We start from the raw sequence: 25613 nt of genomic DNA, 5'->3' as shown, positions 1-25613 counted from the left end.
ATGAAATAAATAGTTATAAATGTTTATCGACTTAAACATTATGGCCCTAAAATAATTTAAAAAAAAAGTGGTTGTCTGTAAAGCCAGTTTACGGAAGATGATTTTACGTGATAACGTCGTAAGAGAACGGGTTGTGTACTTTTATTTTATTTTATTGCAAACAATCATAATTTACAAGAAAAAGCTAAAAAAAATACCTTTTTTTACATTTCTCATTATATTATTTTTTTTTTTATTTAAAAAGCTTACAAAAACAATTATACCATAAAAAAGACAAATATTTCTTCTAATTAATAAAACTTTTTTTAAATTTTTACAATGCGCAAAAAGTATTAAAATAATTTATTATATTCAATCATTTCTTATGAAAAAAGTGAAAAAAATCACTTCTATCACAATTAGAAAGCTTATTATTTCAGCTCAAAATATTTATATCGCCCATGTCTGTGCGACGTTTACAAAAAGAGCTAGAATTGAACCCAATCAGTTTTCATAAAAAAAAAGCAAAAAAAAAAAACATATAATTTTATCTTCTCACGCTATTGAATCAATTTTTTGCAATCACATTCTATAAAAAAATTTATATCATGTAAAAGCTTATTATTGAACCTTTCATATGACGCTTCAATCTTATTTCTAAGATGCTTACAAGAAAAGTAAGATTTTTTTACAGCCAACCATGTCGAAATTTCAAACTGAGATTACGATACTTCCTACACTGGTGGCTGTTCATGGGGCAACAGATCTCCACCGGTGTTTTCAGGTATCTCGCAAGTTTTTTAAATTTAACATTGTGTAGCTTGTAGTGAATGTACCGTTATGTGTGATATATCAAAGGTAATATCTTCAGGATGCTCAATAAAGTTAAATTAAAGAAGAAAAAACCTGTTGGAAAATAGAACTTTATTTTACCGTTATCCCAAAATTCTGACTACAAAAGTAATTGAAATTTTGCACAAATATAGTCCTTCTTATTATATATTTACAATATAAATTTCATTCATTTATCTGTTGAAAAAAAAGATGAAAATAAAAAACGGTTAAAAACGGTCAAAAAACTTGTTTTTCTCGTTATTCATTCAAAAAACGTTTTAGAAAAAACGGTTATAGACTACATGCTCTAAAAGTTTGAGATTTGAACGCTACGAAAAATGTAAAAAAATAAAAACTCATCACACAAAAACACCACGCAAAAAGTAGGTGTTTTTCAAAAATTCATATTTCGAAACGCAGAGACTTAAAAAAAAATCCGTATAAGACCCTTAGTTTTTTTTTATTATCTTTCGAATGGAGTTTTTTAAATTGTCAAAAAAAAAATGTTCCCTACCTATAATCACTACTTTTTCAAAGGTCTACCTCATATTTTAGTTTTAGAAAGCCATGTATTACTTGGGATTGAAATTTTTTAGAATTATTTCAATACAATTGTTAGTCTTGTAATAATTTTATCTATCGATTAAAAAAAAAATTCAACTCTTTATATTGTCGCGTTTAGAAAATACCCAATTTTTTGGGATTTTGTTTTACCCCTATTTACCCTATCAAATGACGGAATTTTTAAAAAATCCTTTGATTTGTATTCAACTTTAGGTTAATATCTTTCAAATAATAAGCTATAAAAAATATTTTAATCTCTAATATTTTATTTTTTATTTTGAATTGAAATTTTTGGCACACTGAAAAAAATTTCAAGTTTAACGGGAGAAAATGGCGTCACTTTTTTGTGGTGGCTGCCATGGTTCATCGATTTATAAGACGTTATCACGTCAAAAAATCTTTAATATGATATGGTCCACGACAACCCGGTAAAATGATGAGAAACACCGAAAACACTAATTTAGATAAAATAAATAATATTTGAATACAATAGGTACACAATAAATTTTATGTAAGAAGTCCTTCTAACTTAAAAAAAAGACCTCGGGTACCATCTCTAAGATATCGACTACCCTATACTCAAATTAGAAAAATATTCATAAAAACTTCTTTTTTCAGCCAAAATTAGTCATATTTAATAAAGTTAATAGTTAAAAAATAGAATAGGTCCTACAAAACTTCCTTATGGATGATCTTCTGAAAAAAAGTTGCAATAGGTATCTCTAAAACACTATAAAGAGGGTCATGAAATTTATCTAAATACCTGGCATCTGTATCATGTTTCAAGCAAATCCATCTATCCGCCTAGGCCCAAGCTCTATGTAAAAGATACCGACGGACGTCATGATAAAATCACTTTAGAGTATTCTCCCTCATCGTATAATGTTGGTTTGATTAAAACCTCAATTTTTTTTTTTTACAGGAAACCAAAAGTTGGCCAAAGTAAAAAATCTCTTAAATTTTTTTGTTTCTGTTTTGATTAAAAAACATAACTCAATCAAGTTCAAAACTTTATCAAAAAAATATTCACTTCCCTTATGTCATGCATAAAAAAAAAGTATCATTCGTTTTCTTGTCAACCCTTTTGTCCCTTTCTTAATTTACCTTCATCACATTGTTTTTATTTGTGTGTGTATACAAAAAACAAAAACATTGTTTGTTGTTTAAGCAAATACATACCTAATTCGCACACATACAATCACCATCTCAAATATCTTATCATACGATAAATCCGACACCAAAAATCTGTCACATAACTCAAAGTTATTTGAATTGTTTTTGTGGGATGGAAAACGCACCGAGAAAATAAACCTTAACCTACTTTATACAGAACTCTGAGATTTAGAACTTGTCAAGCTCAAGCTGTGTGTAGGTACCTACATATACTGGAATTGAGAAGACCTCTTAATTCAACACAAAGCTCAGAAAACAAAAAAAAAAAAAAACATAAACTTTTTCTAACATACATCAAACTCAGCCTATAAATTTAAATCTCAGAAAATCTACTTTTGAACTTTAAGCTATATATTTCTGCTAAGGCAGTGTAATACCTATAGAGTATGGAAAAAAGGTTAACACACAAAAGAAATATAATGGAGGGTTTAAAAGAAAGGAAGAAGGAAAAAAAAGTTAAATTAAACAACGCAACGTACCGATATGATGACAAGTGATGACGGAGGTGGCACACAGCGCCCATACTTAAAACCACCGCACGACTCTCTTCCAACATAATCTTTACTTAACCCTCTCTATAACAGCCTTCCCCATCTATTGTGTTTGCGATTCAGTTAACGGTAAGTAAGTGTTTGCGTTTTTGTTTTGCAATCACTCCACACGTTCGTGCGTGACATTGACATTTGAATTTGCCTTGAACATTTCTGGTGCGTGCTGTGGGCAAATTTTCTTACTAACTTCCCTGGTATGATGTATGCGAAAACTATATACAAAAACAACAACAATCCATCAATTACAAAGAAAAGCTTTCGAATTTCAGGCCAAGAGGTCAGCTTAAAATCACGAACTGGTGATGACTTAAACGTCACAGTTACACAGACCAAATTTTTGAAACGTCTTCTTCAGCTGTCGCTGTCGGTATGCAAGGTGAATATCAATTCAATTCAATGTAAAACCAAAAAATACACGCACGTAGAAAGTGTAAGCTTCTACCAACTCGACGTTATAGATTTTGATGTTGTTTTTATTGGTTTTTGAATAAAAACAAAAATAATCTGGAATGTTGATGCATTTTTTTGTGCATTATAATATGATTCAAGAATTAAGGTCATTTGCAAGACGAGAAATACTTTTTTAATCAAAAATTGGGCCACTACAATCACAGTGTTTTTTGTGTGGGCACTAAATAATGCAAGAGGAATCAATTAATTCATAATATAAAAAATTTGGGATAAGGAAGAATTCTGATTTTCCATTGTTTCTTGTGCTTGCTGACATAAATTGCTAATTTCGTCAACACGTTTATATGCTACTAGCTGACCCGGCAAACTTCGTTCCGCCTTTCCAAGTATTTGTTTTCAAATTTTAGCCCTGTAATGTGTTAAACTTTTTCCGGTTCACTCGGTTCAGTTGATATGTGGAGCACAAATAACTTGACTACAGCGCAACCTACAGGGTCCAATTATAACACAAAACCTGTCTGGGGCAAACCTTATCACACACACACAAAATTTCACAAAAAATATCCAGTCATTCGACCCCAAATACGGATTTTGAATTAAACTTGACAACAGCGCCACCTACCGGGTCCAATTATAACACAAAACCTGTCTCGGATAGACCTTATCGCATACACAAAATTTCACAAAAATCTGTTCAGTCATTCGACCCCAAATACGGAATTTGCATATAAATTGACAACAGCGCCACCTACCGGGTCCAATTATAACACAAAACCTGTCTCGGATAGACCTTATCGCATACACAAAATTTCACAAAAATCTGTTCAGTCATTCGACCCCAAATACGGAATTTGCATATAAATTGACAACAGCGCCACCTACCGGGTCCAATTATAACACAAAACCTCACTCGGATGGACCATATCGCACACACAAAATTTCACAAAAATCTGTTCAGTCATTCGACCCCAAATACGGAATTTGCATATAACTTGACAACAGCGCCACCTACTGGGTCCAATTATAAAACAAAACCTGTCTCGGATGGACCTTATCACCCCCACCAAATTTCAGAAAAATCTATCAAGCCGTTTAGAAGGAGTAGGGTCACAAACAAACGCACAGGAGAATTATATATATAAGATAATATGTTTTAAATAATTTTGCATACTAAAATTTTTCATAAGTTTTTTTATTTGCTTGTTAAAAATATCAGAAGGGAGATATATGGAAATAATCCAAAAATCAGGCACAAAGTTCAAGTACAAGAATTTCACTGCGCGGATATCTATATTAATTTTGTGTTAACGACTACCCTAATGTACATATATGAAAACAATTTAATTTAAACAAAATACATTAAATTCGTTTTTCAAATGACAAAAATAACATTTGAATTTGAGCTAAAAAACGTATGCAGTTTCTTTTTTTTTTTAGAAAACATTCATATTTTTTGCCCATTGTAACCCACGATCTTAAACTTTAAAATTACAGACTTGCCTTTAATTAGGTATAATAAAACACATATTTTAAAAAAATCAATACTTTCATTATTAACTGATTTATTTAGAGTAAAATAAAATGTTTAAATAATTTATTTTTGTATACAAATGCAAAAAATCATAAAAAAAGAGCTATGTAATATCTATTCTTAACTAACTTTTCTAAAAACCAAAAATAAAATTGCATTACTTTAGCGAGAAATAAAACAGTAAGTTCTGGTAATATGGTATAGGTGGGTAATGTTGTACACATTGTTTTTTTTAAGAAACTAACGATAGAAGAAGCACGTCTTTTAAAGCAATAGGTGACAACTTTTGTGTAACGAAAAATTCGTACTCAAAAACACGAAAATATACTATACTTTTCAAAAAATTGATAAATCCTTACAAACGGTTACGTGAACTTTTTTTTGAAGGCATTACAAATTGCATTTTCAAGCGTTAAATAAGCAATATTTAGAAAAATTAATTTTTTTAGTAGATCAATTTGTTATAAGTTTGGTTAAAATCTAACTTTTAATATATATTTTTAATTTTTTTTCACAATATCACTGTTTCCGCTGATGTGGTATACTTACCATGCTCTAATGTGGTATAGTAAAATCCATTAGAATATACCAACAATAAAATTAATATTTTATCTTAAATTTGAAAAAAAAAACACAAGTTATTTTTAATCTTATATTGGTTTTTCCTTCATTCTTAATAAAAACAAATAAAAACATCTTTATTGCTTTATTTCAAAAATGAAGACACTCATAAAATATATAATTTTATATTGGAAAAGAGTATGTACACCACATTAGCAGACGTATATTACATCCACTTTCCAAATGTGGCATTTTTGAGGTCAGAGCACATTTTACTACAAAACTGTTTTCAGAAACAAAAAAAAAAACACTGCAAGAAATTTAAAAAACAAAGTTAATATACTACTGCACATCTTCCTAAATTTGCGATACGTTTGATTCTATATTTTCCAAAATATATTCCAAAAAGAAACATGTACACAATACCCGACTTTACTCTACTTGTTTTTCGAAATTCATAGCGTTTACATATTTTTGCTTATTTTCAAGAAAGCCGAAATTTTAACATTAATTGCAAATTATATATTTTTATTGCTTTTGTATAAAATGGTGTACTATTTCGATAAATTAATATTTAAAAATAATGTTATAAGCTTAAAAATAAAATAAATAAAGTTAGTACAGTTTTTGTAGGATCTTTTAAGGTTTTTCACAAAAATGTCAGACGGCACTACAAGGGGTTAAAATTTTTAGAGACTTTTTTTTAAACAAATTTAAAAAAAAAACATGTTTAAGTAAAATTATAATGTCATTTATAAGCAATTATTACCTAAAACCAAAATTTCACAAAAATTCAATACCCGGTTTTTGAAAACTTGATTTTTCAAAAAAAAAAAAAAGAAGAAATAAACAATTTTTTTTAAATAAATCAAAAAAATATTTTTTTGAATTTGATTTTTTGTTTGTATTAGAATATTATAAATGTTTTCGTTTTCCTACAAAAAAATCGTTGAAATCAAACTAGTAGTTTGGAAGAAGATCAAATGAAAAAAAAACGGTTCTATGGCAAGATACATAACCTTAAATAATAAATTTGCGAAAAAAAATGTTTTCGTTCAAAAAAGAAAAAAAAATATTTTATTTAATTTTTTTTATTTGACTTGAGTTTTTTTGTTTTATTTCAAACAAAAAGAACACCTGTAAAGTCCTTTGGTATAGTCTAACCAAAAAACATATATACCCTTTTTCAGTCCTAATCAAGCTTATCATTCTAATTTTGTTTGTTATGTAAACAAGAGTTCATTTTGCAAAACAAAATAGAAAAAAAAGACACAAAAAAACTAAACAAAGGAAAGGAAAAGCAAATACAAATACAAAAAAAAAAACAACATAAAATAAAAATAAATGAGACCACAAAACTCATAGTAGCACAATGGTGTCATGAAAAAAGAAACACTCTCATCGTCATCTTCACCAAAATGACCATTGTGTACCGCACCCATAAAAAGGATTTACATGTATTTTTTTTTGTTTTGTTTCTGCTTCGTCATGACAAAAGACGCCCTGCGGCTTTTTGAAATTAGGAAACAAATTATATTTTTCTCTCTTTATTATACACAAAATTATATACATATTATGAGTATACTTTGTATACGACCCCATGTTTATATTTATATATAGAAACCATTGCTTTTTAAATTGTCCTATAATGGAGTAACAATAAAGAAAAAAAAATACTTTATTATGGATGATATTTTTGATTTTTTTTTTGGTTTGAAAATTAAATGAATAAAGACGAAAGAGTTCTGATGGAGCTTGAAGCGGTTTCAAACAATTTTTGTTTCAATTTAATTTAAAAATATTTTAAATTTACAAGTTTCATTAAAATGATTTAATTTGGATATTAATGAAATTTCGTTTTAATCACACTGAATTATGGAAACATTATTTTAAAACTCTGAACTAATTTATGCCATTAAAGTGTTAATAAAGTTTATTTTTAACCTCCACAAAGTTTTATATTTCTTTTTTTTTTGTAAATTAACTTATTTATCTTGAATATTATAGCATAATTACAATATCTATTTAATTTTATTTTGCCTTCACTTAATTTGTGAACTTATTATAAATGTTGTTAAGCAAGCATGAATGCATCAGAATTTTGACTTAATTAAATGAAAAAAATTATTAAAAAAGTTATTAATTTTAATATTATAGATTAATTCACAAAAGTTTTATTTTATGCTTCATATAATGACATCTATATTAACAAAAGTTATTAAATCAAAAAATTTGATTGATACGTTTAAGTATCTCAATAAAAGCTTAACTTACCCTTTGTTCTGGTTTATTATTCACTTTAAATCGTTGATTAATTCCTGAAAATAAAAAAAAAAAAAAAAAATCAGTAATGTAATCTCTCACAACTACCTATAGTTAGTTAATTAAAGTTATTGACTTTTATAATTTTTGTGAAACACTCAAAAAGAGCACATATTATGTTGATGAGACCCAAATTAATTAAATAATAAAATTTATATTGAATTGAAGATTTAACCCTCACTTAAATAAAAAAATGTGTTTTCCAATAAAACCATTATTTATAATTTTATTCATTTGCCAGTCCTCATGATGTTCCTCAATAAAACCAAAAAAAACAAAACTCAGTACAAAAACAAATAAATAATATAAATTATTCGTTTACTAAAAAGTACTTATGAACGAGAGTAGGTACAAAATTGGTAGGAAAATATTTACTTAAATAACCAAAAATTCTAAATTTATATTATTTTATTAAAAGCCCCTAACAAAAATGGTTAGATAATATTCAGTGCTGGATTTAGACGATTTGGTTTTTTAATATAGATTTTGTGTATTGAGTGGATCCTTTTGCAAAAATAAAGTCAGTTATTTGTTAGCCAAAATCATCAGTTTGCAAATCAAATTCACCTTTTGTGTTTTTATTAAAAATTATTTCATAATTATAATAATAAAAATATTTCATAATAAGAAAATTAGATGCCATCATTTTCTATAAGTTAATAGCTTAGTTCAAGAAATTGCTGCCTTGAAGGCGATTTGCCAAAGATTAAATTCAGTTTCGATATTAATTTATAGCAAATTAAAAGCAATTTCTTCAAGATCAAAAAGCCACAAACTCTTAACTTATCACTCGGCTTGAAAAAGCTGTCATGGAACTTTTAGTGTGGAATAGTTTTATCTGTTTAGTTAATCTAATTTTTTCCATTTTATCAAGAAAGAAAAACAAAACAAAAATAGTTATATTTTTGTACCAAGATTCTGTTAATGTTTTTTGTTTTTTTCTTTCTGATTGGGAGAATGGCGAGTACCACATACCAAACAAATCCGCACCGGAAATCAAATCGATACATTTTTTGGGGTTCATTTTTATCAAAATACCCCCAAAGCATTTTGAACCTATATAATTTAAATAAACTTTCAAATTTTGCTATTTAACAAAAACCTTGATTTTTTTAAAATTAATTTTTTGAAAATGAAATATTGTGAATATTTTTGAAATTTTGGTTTTGTTTATATATAAAAATTCCTACAAATGGCAAACGACCATTATTTTTAATTTTTTTTAACAAAAAGTTTTTTTTTTTTTTAATTGCAACAATGTAATTTTTCATTTGAATAAAAGTAATTAAATTTCAAAATTCAAAATCGATTTCAAATCTTTTTTTGACGTGATAACGTCTTATAAATTGATGAACCATGACAGCCACCACAAAAAAGTGACGCCATTTTCTCCCGTTCCACTCTCGCACTTTCGCAGTGCGGCAAAAAATTTCAATTAAAAATTAAAAATAAACTATTGGAGATACAAAAATCTTCTAAAGCTTATTTGAAAGATAATAACCTAATAGACCAGTGCCGATGCCTTCAAAAAAATTAAAAAGTACAAAAAAATCATAGTAGGATAAAACCCATTGGAAAAGGAGGTGAATATGATAAAAATGAAAGGAAAAATAAATTACGGGCGAACCAAGTTCGGGAAGTGGGTGGGTTGAGTTTTTAATGGTAAAAAATGGTATATCTCGATTTCCGACAAAACTACAAGTCCTATAGAAAAAAGTTGTATGGCAAAGTTGTATGGCAAAGTTGTAGGTAATAAAAAGATCTACAACTTTTGTACCAACAATTTTTTCACATAACCTCAAAATGTATGTGAAAAATTAAAAAAACCGAGTTTTTGGTTTTTTATTTTTATCTTTTTCAAGAACAAAAATTTTTATACGAAATTTGCTGAAAACTTACCTTAATATGTCCCAAATACACTTTAATTTATTTAATTTAAAATGTTTATTTTTTAACCCTTTTTTTGACTTAATACCAAAAAAACACCCTAATTATCAATCCAAAATTCACGTGCCAAATTATCAGCTTTTTTCAAAAAGTCGGTGGGTATTTTGTTCTCCAAAATCTCTACTTTCCGATAGTGTAAACAAAAATTTACATTAGTATACCAAAGTACATGTTCTCGGTAAAAGAAAAAAGCTTGAATTCGAAAATTTTTTTATCATTATTTAAAATTTTAGACTATTTATTAAAATTTACACTAAAATTACTCAAAAACCGTAACATTAATCAATGTTACATGAAATCTTACGTTTTTTGAGTAATTAAAGTGTAAATTTGAATAAATAGGCCAAAATTGTAAACAATGATACAAAAAATTTTTCGAATTCAAGCTTTTTTCATTTTTTTGCATTTAACGAGAACATGTTCTATAGTATACTAATGTGAATTTTTTTTACACCATCAGAAAATAGACATTTTAAAAAACGAAATGCCTAGCGACTTTTTGAAAAAAGCTGATATTTTGACACGTGAATTTTCGATTGAAAATTAGGGTGTTTTCTTGGTATTAAGTCAAAATAAGGTGAACAAATTAATATATTAAATCAAATAAATTACATTGTATTTGGGGCATAATAAGGTAAGTTTTCACCAAATTTCGTATAAAAATTTTTGTTTTTGAAAAAGATAAAAATAAAAAACCAAAAACTCGTTTTTTTCAATTTTTCACATAAATTTTGAGGTTATGTGAAAAAATTGTTAATACAAAAGTTGTAGATCTTTTTATTACCTACAACTTTGCCATACAACTTTTTTCTATAGGACTTTTAGTTTTGCCGGAATTCGAGATATACTATTTTTTACCATTAAAAACTCAACCCACCCACTTCCCGAACTCGGCTCGCCCGTAATTTATTTTTCCTTTAATTTTCATCATATTCACCTCCTTTTCCAATGGGTTTCATTCTACTATGATTTTTTTTAGTTTCAAAAATTATCGACCCTGGTCTATAAGGCTTAAACTAAATGAAGGATTTTTGAAAATTCCGTCAATTAATAGGGTAAACAGGGGTAAAACGGAAAGAAGTTGTAGAGAATTGATTTTTTGGTAATTTTTGATTTTTAATAGGACATGTAGGTTTTGGCCTGATGCATACATGTGCAAAAACTTGGAATCGCTTAGTGAGTTTTGACTGAATAACGTAAGAAACAAGTTTTTAAAAAATACGTTTTTGATCGTTTTTAACTGATTTTCATCGTTTTTAATTTTTATCTTTTTTTCTTTAATAGATACAGGAATACAGTATATGAAGTAATGATAGACCATGACCACGACTAAATGTGTGCGAAGTTTCAATCATTTTCGTGAACACAATTTTGAGATAATGGTAAAATAAAATTTTAGAATTCAACAGGTTATAACTTTTTTTATTAAACTTTTATGAGCATCCTGATACAATTACCTTTCATTTGGTATATCACACATAACGGCAGACTAACTACAAGCTACACAATGTTAAATCAAGAAACTTGCGAAAAACCTTAAAACACCAGTGGAGATCTGTTGCCCCCCGCACAGCCAAAAGGGGAAGTACCGTAATCTCAGTCTGGAAATTCGACATCGTTGACTCTAAAAAACTCTAACTTCTCTTGTAGGCATCTTAGAAATGAGATTGATAAGTCATATGAAAGGTGAAATAATAAGCTTTCACATGGTTTATATTTTGTATAGGTTGTCAAACAAAAAAATTGATTCCATAGCCGGAGAACATAAAAATAAATGTTTTTTTGTTGCTTTTTTAATGAAATTTGATCGAGTTCAAAAAATTCTAGTAGATGTCTCATAGACCTGATCGATATATATGTTTTGAGCTTAGATAATAAGATTTGAGATGGTATAAAATTTTTTATAAGTTGTAATGGCAAAAAATAAAATTAATGACGTGAGAAGATAAAAATTCATGTTTTTTTTTGCTTTTTTTGATGAAAATGATTGTTTTCAATAAATTATTTTTATACTTTTTGCGCATTGTAAAAAATTAAAAGTGGTTTTATTCTTAAGAAGAAATACTTGGCTTTTAAATAGCATAATTTTTTTGTAAGCTTTTAAAATAAAAAAAATTAGTATACCTAATGAGAAAATAAAAAAGGTATTTTTTTTTAGCTTTTTCTTGTAAATTATGATTGTTTGAAAAAAGTAAACGCTTCAATTGACTCATTTTAAACAAAAGCACACAACCTGTTTTCTGTAAACCGGCTTTACAGAAGACAACCCCTTTTTTTAATGAATTGATGCTTTTTTTTTAAGTTGAAACAACTTTGATTTAAAAATGTTTTATAGCGGCAAACCATTTTAAACTCGATGTTCTACTTTGATTTTAAAATTTTCGTCTTCAACGCAAAATCATACCAAAAAATAGTTAAATCAAAGTGGTTTTCGTTGATTTGAAGTTATTTTTTCCCTCAATGTATGGACATTTTATGCGTACAGTGTACCCATAAGGTTTCTTTTAAACGAAATGTTACGCATACACCACAGTGACCCGCAAATTGTTTGATTTTTCAATAAGAATAATTTTGAAATCGGGCTCACAAGTAACAAAAGCTATTAGATCCGACACTGAGTTCGCATAACTACAATTATACAGCATCGTCCAATTCAGAGGGTACAAACTATACGGAGTTGTTATAGTTTATGTGAACCCCAAAAAATATAATATTTAAAAACAAAAAAAGAGCAGTCAGAAGTTTTTGGTTTTTCAACTACAGTTGATGGCATCCCCAAATGAGTAATTTATTTATATTTTCATGTTTAAGTATGCATTTTGTGATTATGCTCGTGAGTGTTTGGTTTCTATATTTTTGTAAGCATCCTTTTTTCCCCTTTTCCACAAATTCATTTATATGGAAGAGTGCTCTCTGATATAGAAATATATTTATTTATTTTTTTTTTAAATTTTATTTCAAATGTGGTTTTGTGGGCTTCCTCGACTCGAATGAAGCCTCTCTTTTCCCAACACACACAAATACACACATATAAAGAAATATTAAAATCTATGTATACCAACTTTATAATGTTTTTGAATGTTGTTTTATTTTATACAAGTAAGGAATTTAGTTTTCCAACAAAATTGGAAATTATTGCTTTGTGGTATTTTTTGGGAATATGAAATTTGTTAAGCTAATTATAATAGTGTACTCTGGGACTTTGTAAATTTCATAATAATATGGAGAAAAATAAAAAAAAAACTATTAGTAAAGGATAGGGAAAGAGGGTTTAATGATATTATAAGAAGAGAGAGAGAGTGTTGATTTAACGTTAGATTAATTAGAACAGCTACGATTTATTAACTTTAGATTAATATTTATGAAGGAAAATAATTGGATTTGTTTGTCTTAAAAGATTCGAAAGGGAATATTCCAGCGTATGATATCATTTTTTGGTAAAATTGAGGGAGGAAGTATGGATTCTATGGGAGAGAATTTTTGAAAAAGTATAGTCGAAATTTACATAATCATAGTCGATTTGAATGTAGGGATTATATGATTATGGAAGTTTTAATTATTCCCTAATGGTATATTTTTCCACCTTCTGACCTTTTTTTAATTCTCACACAAGCAGCCGTAAAAGGGGTGATGCAAAACTTAAATTGTTCACATATAATTAGGAATCGAACCGGAATTTTTTTTACTGAATTAGATATTTAATATAATTTTGACCTCGAAAACATGGAAAAAATTAATATAATTTAAGTGAATATTTTGAATATGAATATTATATTGATAGAGTTTTCTTAAAAATTAAAATAATACCATGCAGATTATAGACTTGTTCACTCCCAATCCAAGGAATAGGTTCACCCTATATGGTTTAAGTTTACCATTGAGCAGAAAACCGAACTCGAGATAACAATCAAACATGACATAACGATGATAGAGAATACAAAAAAAGTAGGTCCGGCAATTCTGTCTGTCTGTGTCTGTGTTTGTCTGCCTCTATCTCGAGCTATAGCCCAAACAACTGAAGCGATCAACGTAACTTGGTTGAAATTTCGTTTGAACCAAAATTAACAGTTTACTTGCCATTCGACCAAAATGGAAAAGGTTGTTTTTTCTCAAAAAAAAAAAAATAAAAAAAAAATATGGCAAATAAGATGCTAATTTTAAAACAAAAAATATTTTTTGACCATTATTATTGGTATCTGTCATAGAACCGTTTTTTTGAAGTGAAAACTTCTTTAGTATCGTAGTGATTTGAAACAGGATGAAACGAAAAAGCGACATGAAAAATTAATCGATTATAACTTTTTTATTTTAACACATACATGAATGAAATTTATACTGTAGGTAGGTGATAAAATAAATTATTATTTTACAAAATTTCAATTAATTTCAAATTGAAAATCCTGAGATAACGGTGAAAAAATGTTGTTTATCTCTTGATCTGGAGTACATACGAATTTGAATTAACTTTAATACGCATGCTGATAATATTACCTTTCATTTGATATATCAGACATAAAGGAACGTGCTCCACAAATTACACAATCTTAAATTGAAAAACTTGAAAACTACCTCAAAACACCTGTGGGATCTGTTGCCCATGACCAGCCACCACTGTAGGAAGTGCCGTAATATCAGTTTGAAATTTTGACCTGGTTGACTTTAAAAAAATTCTTACTTCTTTTGTAGGTATCGTAAAAATATGATTGAAACATCATATGAAAGGTTAAATGATAAGCTTTCAGATGATATAGAATTTATTATAGATTGTCATTTTAAAAAATGGTGTTAAAAGAAAAAAAAAAAGATTTTTTTTGCTTCTTTTATGAAAAATGATTGTTTTGAATAAATTATGTTTATAGTTTTTGTGCATTGTAAAAATTTAAGTTTCGCTTTATTCTTCAGGAAAATTTGTAAGCTTTTTAATGTTGCAATTTTTTTCAAGAAAAATGATTTCTTAAGGTTTCACTTCAACCACGTGTAAATTGCACACATGAATTTTTTTTTTTTATTTATTTCTAATTTCCTCCTAAATGACCGATTCAACGAAATTTTTTATACAAAAGCGTCTGTGTGGCCGTAATATTTAAATGTATGAAAAGTTTTCAAATTCTCAGTGTTTTTTTTTTAATATTTCAAAAATTTTTGTTTGCCAAATCATTTTTTTTTTTTAAATTGGGTTAATTAATTTCTTTTAAGTTTTATTTTGTTTTGAGTTAAATAATTTCTTAAAAAGAGCATACACTGAGGGAAAGCCACCATAAAACAAACCAAAACGGTTCCTATAATTTTCAATAAAAAAAAATTCTAAAATTCTTAGTTAAATGGTTTACTTATTTTGGAGACTGTTTTTGGTCTCTTTGAGCCATTTTTCTTTAACACATTTTACAAGTTGTAATCAGAAGTTTTGTATGTTTTTATGTTTATCAATTTATACTCTATTTTCTAAAACACAATCTCATATGATATCGGTTATCCTAAATCCCAAAACTATTTTCTAATTTTATAAAATGTTTCAAATGAAAATAGATTTACTATTTGTTTTAATATTTTCTAAGTTTTGCAAAAATGTTTGCAATAAGTGGATTTATGGTTATAATGATAATTAAGTAATTTTAAATAACGAATGAATACAATAAAACCACTGCAAATCACGATTTTTCAAAACATATTGTGAAAGAAAAATGGCTCAAAGAGACCAAAAAGCAGTAGATTTTGAAAGTCCATATTTCATCCAATTTTTGTGACCATTATGTTAAAAGATAAAGTTTCTCCGTTACATGTTTAATATCTATAAATGCTTAAAGGATAAAAATAGACTATTTAGTAATAACACCAAAAATGTCATGTTTTTCTCTTTTTCGAATAGTTTTTCATTAGTTTTTTACAATATTTGAATTTGAATTTTTTTTAAAGGATACATTTCGATAAGAAATTTAATTATCTACAAAAAATGACTTAATAAGAATTTTCATATTCGGCTTCCTTGTTAAGTTATAGACGAAACACAAAAAATAACAAAGAAAGTCGAAAATATTGAATATTGAAAAGTTATCATATCTTTATTAGTAGAGTAACTAAAGCAAATTATTAGGGAACCCGGCCGAACAGCTCTGATTTTGACGATTTTTTTTTTTCAAACGTAGGTAATTAAAAATACTTTAAAGTCTATAGATTAAAAATTGCCGGTGTTGCCGTATTGTTTTTTAAAATTAAAATTATTTTTTTTTTAACAAAACCATTTTTTTTGCTTAAATTTCATAAAACAAATGATAGCAAATGATTCTCTAGATAATTTAAGGAAAATATATAAAAGGCAGTAAGGGACAATCTTCCATCGTTTAAGCGATAAATGCAATTTTCTAACATTTTGACCTCAAACACAAAAAAAATATTTTGAAAACAACGGCAACAGCTACAATATTTTAAAATACATTTTTAAAAAGCCAGGAGCTCATTCTTATCTCTTAAATTTAAATCCTCTAAATTTAATCAAGACTTTTTGAAAAAATGGTCCTCAAACTCAGAATTAAAAAAAAAAAAATGTTATTAGAAAAATTTAAAATTACTTTTTTCCAAACTTTTTCTAATAAAATATGAATTTATTTAAAAAAAAATTTTGGCCATAAATATTATCAGTTGAATTTCGAAGCAAAAAAGGTAAAATATATCACATTTTTGAAAAAAAAAATTAAAAAAATTAATTCAATTTCAATGGTTTTTTTTATTAAAACTGAATTTTTGCATTGAAATAATTAATTTTCTCAAAGACTGTGGTAAATAGGGCTATATAACTTTCAACAGTAAGGGTTATTAAATGAATAAAAAATAATTTTATGTTTAGATGTTGAACTTAAAAAAAAAATAAGTTACATTTTTTTTCAAAACTTTTATTAAAAAAAGTTCTTCGAAAATGAAATACTTTTTAATTTTTTTCATAAACTGTAATACATATTGACATTTATTTTTATAATTTGAAATCATAATAAATGCGGCCAAAAAAATTTGAAAATAAATGCATTTTATATTACGACCAAGTTTAAAAAACGACATGTTAAAATTTTTTCAATAATTTTTTTTTTTCAAAAATCTGAGTTCAATTACCATTCTTTCAAAAGCCGTTCATTCAATTAACTTAATTTTAATTTTACATATATGACTAAGCTTCTAGCTTTTAAAAAATGTATATTTGAATATTGTAGGTGTTGCCGTTGTGTTCAAATATTTTTTTTTGTGTTTGAAGTCAATTAATAAGAAAATTGCATCTATCGCTTGAACTATGGAAGATTGTCCCTCACTCCCATGTATTTTTTTTCCTTGAATTTCCTAGACAATCTTTTGGCATCAATTAATTTAGGTATGAAATTTAAGAAAAATTTTTGAACAAAATTTGTTTTTGTTCACAAAAATCTTCAATTAAATTTAAAAAATCCAAACGGCAACACCGGCAATTTTTAATCTATAGACTTTAAAGTATTTTTAATTACCGACGTTTGAAAAAAAAGATCATCAAAATCTAAGCTGTTCGGCCGGGTTCCCTAATATTGCCAATTTTTGAGCTTTAGTTACTCCACTATATAACTTACGCATAGACTTTGAAAAAAATTATCTTGTTATCTTTGCCAGAAAGTGTACTACACACAAAACATAAAAATATACAAAAATAAAATATAAAAGTATGAGGATTCGTAAGATTTAGATTTTTTTTTTGTCAGTAAGAAACTGTTTTTTTTTGAAAAATTTCCTTTAAAAAGTCGATTTTTTTTAAAGTGTTTTGATACAATGCACTTAAACTTTTGGAGTGACCCAAAAAAGTTATTAAAGTGTTTGTTGCTCAGCTTTCAGGAACCGGTTTTTCTGTTCAGATTAGTTGTTTATTACTCAAGATATAGCCCGAATACTAAGTATGCTGGAAAAAAAACGACAAAAAACTTTGAAAAATCATATCTCGAAAACCTATCCATAAATATTTGTGTAGATAAGATTTTCGAGTTTTTTGGGCTCAAATCTATACGAAAAGTATAACGGCACTCGGTGTCCAAAAATTTTTTATTTTTTTGTAGATTAGTGTATATAATTGTTCAATTAAATTTTATAAGAATGTATGGTATCGTGTAGTCAGATACCTAGTTCCATTTTTGAAGTTCTGTATTTTAAAATACTGTAAAAAGGTTGAAAAATCGTTTTAATTGACATTATCAAAACAATTTTTCAGCCTTTTAAAATACAGAATTTTAAAATGCAGTGTTTCGACCGAACAGAATTTTGAAATGCAGGATTTTCCATCACAGTATTTTGGTCATACCTACAGTATTTTGTACAAGCAGGATTTTGAAAAACAGTAATTTGACTTACAGTACTTATAACCCACATAATTTTTTCGAACTCAACCCGTTTTTAATGTTAAGTATAAACGTATAAACTATGAGTATTTCTGTTATCCATCTAAATGTGAATAAATGTGAAAAGCTGATTTATACCACCAAAACAAATTCCTCGATTTCAAACACTCTTCAAAATTCTCCTGGACGTACCTACTATTAAAATATTTTTACAAATAATTTTAACATTCAATTAGCTTTAATTTTTTTTTAAATTTAACCCTTTTTGATTATACTAATGTTAATGGTGGATATATATTTTAATCTTATGCAACCAGTTACTCAGCTGTTCTCATTACTCAAAAAAATTAAATTATTATTCCAACTATGTTATGTTCGTGTTATATTTAAATTTGAAACATTATACGAATTTTGATTGGAACCAACACCACCATCACTTACCCTAATTCTTTTATCCGTCATTTAGTTAATTTTTAGTCATAAAGCCAACTACAATCAATTTCCTCTTTTTTTTATTAATTTTTTTGATAAATGATGTTTAACATTTTTAATGGTGATGTTGAGTTTTTTTTTATCCGGAAGGATCAATGTTGAAGCAATATGAATTGGCATACTTTCCTCTCTACACATCACTACCATTATACTATACCTATATAAAATATTTGCATAGCATTAATGAAAATTTGAAGAATTTCCTCTGAAATTGTGTTGGTTTTTATGTTGATTAGGTAAAGAGTGATGATGCGAGCGAGAAAATCAGTCGGGGTCTAAAAGCACTACTGCCTATGATGAGTTTAAACAAAAGTGAGTGTTGTTTCATTTGCAAAGTTGTGCTTTAGGGTTATAAATTACATTAATAAATTACTTTTGGAAAATTGGATCGTTCTATATAGGTTTTTTTTTGTTCGCGGTGTAGGTAGGAATAGGATTTTATATACCTATAGACATGATAAATGATAAATTAAATTAAATGTAAAACGAGATGGGTATCGAATTTATATTATTTTGAAATTTCCTATTTATGGTGTTTAATTTTTCAATTTTTCATTTTTCAGAGGTTACCTTGAGGCTATATATTGTGAAAACAATTCGTCTAAGACTAGACTATGAGAATAAATTTCTTGAATCTAATACATTTATATCGGATACATGCAAATTTGATTAAAAACGTTTTTTGCATGGGGTCAAGGTCGTGAGATGAATATGGCACTAGGGCCATAGATCCACAAGATTAATTCTATAATGGCCTTATTTAACACAACAGGTAAAAATTGTTGAACTTAAAAGTTTTTTTTTTTTTAGGAGCTAAAATTGTCCTGAAAGTTTTTTTTTATTACCATATGTATCTCATAAGCATTATGCTTAACATTATAAAAAATTACATAAACTTGTAGCAGAATAGATTCTACTTAAAACTGTGCACAGTGGGTCTCGCATTGGTCAAATATAAAAAAGGTAAATGTCAATTTTTTAAAATCCAATGATTAAACAACGTTCTACAATCTAGCATCGAACCAAAACCAAAAAAAAAATTAACGGTTACCCTTTTTTTCATTTCTTAATAGCCATTCAAAGTCGATATATAAAAAAAGGTACAGTTTTTTTATCGCTGCAGTTATAAGGTGTGAACTTGCGATAGTGATAGCGGGTGTCAAAAATTGTGAACAGTATTAAATTGTTATGGATATTTAACGATAAGGTTAATACTTTCTAAAAACATAAATTATATTGTTAAATAACATTAAGGCTAATTGTAATGGGGCTCGTTAACGAAGCAATTTTAACCATTTTTATTTAGCTCAATTTTCATTAAATTAGAGATTTAGTTGGTTTGCCTTCGAGTGCCCTCTACAATTTAAGTTCTCAAATGAAGAATACCGTTCTACCTTTCGAAATAATAGCGCCGTTTTTTTCCCCTTTTTTCCCTTTTCGAGTAATACGAGTTTAAACGGAGAAAAAAAAATTACAACGTAAAACTAAAAAACTTCCTTTTTGGCACTATTATTTTTATAAAAGACTGAACTAGAGGGTAAGGGTAAAGTGCTCGACTGACAGGCAGGTCCATTTCCGGCATGAACCATTTTTTTTTTTTATATTTTCAAAAAAAAAATTTTTTTTACCTTTTTTTTATTTTTCTTGAAAATAACCAAAATTTTAAAAAACTGACTTGATGCATTTTTTTGCAATAATAAATCATATAAAATGATAATACAGGTGTTTCATTAAAAAAAAAACATGGTCATTATATTTTTGACCGCATTTTGTATGGGAGGTGACCCACTGTGCTGTGGCTTAAAGTTTTTTGTAACACTTACCGTTTAGAAGTTGCGCCCATTTCAAAATTAACCCTAAAAACATTCAACTTTTTTTCATTGGTTCAATAGTACTAAATTTATACTATAAAAAGGTACTGATATCTACACCTCTCATTGATACTTGAAGTCTTGAGGTCTTATAATGCTCATTTTTAATTCTTTGAGGCGAACAAAATTTTTCATTCTAAAATTCAAATTTCAGAAAAATTACGGTCTTATGCGTTTCGTTAAAAGTTGAAAATGTACTCGTACATTTTATTGTACCGATTACAAATGTTACAGAACACTCATGGAGTCAAAAATTTTGTTCTTACTGCTATACATTAAACACAGAATCAAAATTGGAACAGCTTATATTCAAATTATAATATTATTTGCTCGGGTAATCAAATGAGTACAGCTTGGAAGTACTCATTTATATGTACTTTAATTTCTATGTATTCAGTACTTTTCTTCTAACACGTTTTTATCATTTTGAGATGTCTATGAGTCAGAGAAGATTTCGTGTAGGGGAGAGTGGGGCCAAATGTAACACTTTTTTCTAAAATCGATGGTTCTCCTACAAATTTGAAAGTGGGTCAACCAGACCTTTTTTAAATTAAAGACCCATGTTTTAGCTCCAAGATCCATCATAAAAATTTAGCAAAACATAACGGTAATGTTGAAAAATAAAGCTTCCAAAAAAAAAATCGTGTTGTTTCAACTTACCCCACATACGGGGCAAAGTGTAACACATACCGGGGTAGGTTGTACCAAGAACTAAAAATAAGAGAAAAATACCTTTATTTGTTTATATTTATTTATTTTTAATTAATAACAATAAAAACAAACCTCAGTCATGAAATTTTGGTGCAAATTTGTAAAAAGTGGAGCAAATCCAAGATTTCCAGAGAAAATTTGACAGTAGTCTTAAATAAAAGTTATTAAAATTCATAAATTGTTTTATAAGCTTTATGAATTCAAGTGGTGGTTCAAAAATGTGTTTCCAATTTCAAAATAAATACAAATTCAATTACAAGCATTCATATTCAGGGTTGTAAATTATATTAGGTAAACAATTTTTCAGTATAGGTAGGTTTTTACATGGTACAACTTGCCCCGGAAAAATGTTACAACTAGCCCCAGCATGAAATTTGGCACATAAAATCAATTTAAAAAAAAGCGAAACTGATATAGACATAACATATACACGCAATTTGAGCCAAAACACAGTTGCATATAACAAAAACACACTTAGCACTCTATCTTTTTCGGGTAAAGAGGTAGACCATAAATAAAATTTAAAAAAAAAGTTACAAACATGCATTTTTTGGGCACCACTAGTGTAATTTCTAACCCTGTCGTCTAATCTTCATTTGAAGAAAATGTTCCGGTAGATATGCAAAAATTGAGCATTTTTCTCCTTTACGCGTTTCTTAATATTGAAAGGAACATCGCTTTTTTTAGCTGTTAATTCTTACCCCTGTTACATTTAGCCCCACTCTCCCCTACCTACAAAATCAATACTTCATACAGGTACTCATTTCAGATAAATGAGCTGTAGTTCCAATTACATAATATAATGTACTCAGTATGGGCCTTGTTGTAATCAATTCAGTACAAGTACTGACGAAATTTACACACGTTTTCGAACTAAAAACATACGTTACAGTTAACGATTAGAACAAAATTTCAAGAAAATGGCTGAGTCATGATGGAATGAGGATACTTAAAGAGCGAATACCTAAAATTTCTAAATACGAAATAGGGAAACGTTCAAATGAAGTCAAAAGAGCACTTGCTTCTTCTGGTTGAACTTCCCTAAGGCCCTGCGGTACTAAATAGGAACCAACATTTCACGTAGACAGGTGCTGTTTTGGGCATAATTCACATAATAATTGGGAATATGCACATTAGGCTGGGTCACAAATGTAAGGAGACATTTTTTTTGCTGATTTTTTTACGGGTACAGTGATGAAAAGGTGCCAAACTGTGAATATAACAATAATATGAAGTTTGGTTATAATCAGACTTTATCTTCTGCCTCCGGTTGCCCAGCCAAGTTCTCTATGAACTTTGGTCCTAAACCCTTTGGAACCATTCTAACTTTTGTTTCAATAATGTCAAACATTTCAAACCCGTTTTATTTGTTAACATAGTCCAAATCAAGCTCCTCAAAAACTTTCAGCTACGTAGGATTAGTAGGTAGTTTCTGAGAAAAATGCCTTCAAAAATCGCAAAAAGAGTAGCTGATTTACTCACTAACACACTAACTAACATATGATAAAAATTATGGCAAACTTCTAGTTTTCATAGATACTTGTTATGGTCATGGATCTTGAAGTACATACAAAGAAAAAAATCGAAAAATTTAGATTTTACATTCAGGGGGCGTGGTAACCGCCCATTTTGGTAGATTTAATATCAATTATTATTAAAAAGTTTACTTCTGAATACCCTAGAATCATGAAACTTGGTAGAATTATAGTTAGTGCAAAGGAAACATATTCAAACTAACGATTTTCTACCTTGGAGGCGTGGTATCCCCTTAAAAATAATATAAGAAAAATATAATGTTTCATAAATTAAGTGACAAGTCTTAGAAAAATGTAGTTTTGTTTTTTTTTTAATTTCTCAAAATCGACAAAACATTTTTGCATCCGGTTTTCTGTTTTTGCTTACAAACAAATAAGAGCATTGAATTTTGAAAACTTAAATAGTTCTTAATCAAATAAAATTTTGAAAAAAAATTAGTTCGCAAATTAAAAAAAAAAATTTTTCAAAATTTTGATTTTGAAAATTAATTTTTCAAAAACTATTTTATAAAACAGCTTTATTTGAAAGCAAAATAAAAAAGAGATTTTGGGCTTGACAAAAAGGTATAACCGTTGATTTTTAATAATATTTTTTCCTAATTAAATCATTTTTTAGAAAATTGCCCCTCCTGACTAAACGGGGGTGGAATATTTACCCCCTCAAATACGATTTTTTTCTTGTCCCGATCCAACCTACACGCTTAACCTTTTTGGCACATCCTCCTGAATTTGCTTGTATAAGAAATGAGATAATAATAAATAAAGCAAAGCATGTGTGGTTTTTAGGCAAAAATCTGCTTTTTCAAAAATGAAAACCACAATCCGGATGCACTTAGGCTTAAAATAATGAAATGAAATTTTACTTATAAGCTAACCGAACCATTTAGCACCTTTTGATCGCTGAGCCTTTTTGAAAATCCAAAAAATTGTATTTTGACCCACCCTAATGCACATTGGGTCCTACGTTGGACGAACTCTCTTCTGGTCTTACGATGCTGAATAGGTACCGCAGCTTAAGCAGACTCTAACAAAACACAAAGGCCCTAGCGACATTGACATGAGTGATTGATATTCTCAGAAATCCTTTTAGGAATGATACTTGCACCTCGGGTAGTACTGAAATATTTGAATTCCCAAAATTGATTTGTCTTTTTCATATATCGTAACTTTTGATGTTAAATGGGCTTTATAGTATCTTCTTTCTACCTGAAAGTCCATTAATGTTTTTGAAGAATAAATCGATATCGGACTTAATATCTACTTTAAACAAAACAGCATAAAATGTTTTTTCATAGCATTTTAAAGTTCAGTTTAAAAAGAGTGATGTTACCCTGATGAAGACAAGACTATTAAAAAGGGACAAAGAATAACTATAATGACCCTTTATCCCTCATCTTATTTACTATCTTGTATAATTTTACCCATTCTTTTTAAAACTTTCAACATCGATAATAATATTTTGGGCTAATTAATAGTAAAAGGCAATAATTCAGTTAGGTTATAAGTGAAACAGACAACATTGTGCCAACTTACCATCACCATTATATACCCTCCACTCAAAAGATAGATAATACAACATGGACCATAATTCTTTTCATCAAAACCCCCTCCAGGATTAACACGACGCCACGGTAGCAAAATAGCGTGTTCCACATTTTGCTTAAATTTGCACTGCCACGACACAACATCATAGAATCCAGGATTGGGGTGTTGATTGAAAATGACAAGAGGAGGTATTGGAGAGGATAGGGTAATCAGCAACACAATATTATATAAACCCCTTCTCGTAAAAAGAGAGAGACAGAGAGAGAATTGCGAGAGGAGCCATTCAGCTTCCGGCTGAAAGCAATAAATTTTAAGCATCATCGACGTGAATAATTAGCGTAATTATATGATGGTATCTATTAATTGCGTATATAGAGCTGCATGGATTTTACTTAACATCCTCCCACATCTGTTATCCTTGTTACAAAAGCCATAATACCGCCGGGTTCTATACTGCGCTCTATATTATAACTGCTGCGATAGCAAAGGCATGGTGGAGCAGCACGGCGGCGGCGGTGGCGTCAGAGGTTATAAAGGCAAGCCGCGTGACTCGCGCTCCGCGGCAGCGTTCAATATACACAAAATGATTTAACTTTGCATAACCCAAAGGCGGGGTCGCTTCACAGAGTGAATGAGAAACTCATGTGCAAAAAAAAAAAAAAAAAGAAAAAAAGAAGAGTGCTTTAGTGCTCTTACAGTAGTGGCTCTGTGATGATGATGGGTTTTGGGTTGGGGAAGCACCCACCTCTACTACATTTGCATATCTCTACCATGGCATCTAATTAACTTTATAATGTACCTTGGAGTTTCTATAAGGATAAGGATCGATTTTCGTTATCCTACTTGACGTCATTATTGAATTATTTTCAAATAATGACTAAGTTAATAGACTTTAGGGGTTCATACATTTTATTTCACCCGAAAATTGGTTATCCGCAGGTGAAAAGTCAGATGCAGATTAATTCACCATAAAATATATTATATACAAGTTAGATAATGCTTCTCTGTGTATAGTCGACTCAATTCATGGTAATAATGTTAATCAACTTTGAATTGGTTAAATTGAGTGTTGGTTTTAGAATTAGATGGAAAAATGCAAATATACAAGCTGGAATTGTATAATGTTGATAGGGTGTTTTTTTTTTACTTGATTATATAATAGTTTTTATCATTTTAAATCTTGGAAATAACTGCTTTTTCATTCTGGAAATGGAAATGTTATTTCTATACAATGAAGTTACGGAAAA

At 28.3% G+C, this 25613-nt stretch overlaps 1 long non-coding RNA gene across 1 annotated transcript in view; it reads right to left on the bottom strand.

Annotated features, from left to right (window-relative positions):
- Positions 1-7843: 7843 nt before the first annotated feature.
- LOC129912186 (uncharacterized) overlaps positions 7844-25613 on the bottom strand; it is a 189515-nt gene continuing 171745 nt past the window's right edge. The window contains exon 4 of the long non-coding RNA XR_008771776.1: positions 7844-7922. This is a non-coding gene — a long non-coding RNA (uncharacterized LOC129912186). The remainder of the gene's footprint in view (positions 7923-25613) is intronic.

The sequence above is a fragment of the Episyrphus balteatus genome, chromosome 2, assembly GCF_945859705.1.
Source record: "Episyrphus balteatus chromosome 2, idEpiBalt1.1, whole genome shotgun sequence".
Classification (NCBI taxonomy): Eukaryota; Metazoa; Arthropoda; class Insecta; order Diptera; family Syrphidae; genus Episyrphus; species Episyrphus balteatus.
The sequence above is the reverse complement of the archived record's forward strand: the minus strand, read 5'-3'. Positions and strand labels throughout refer to the sequence as shown.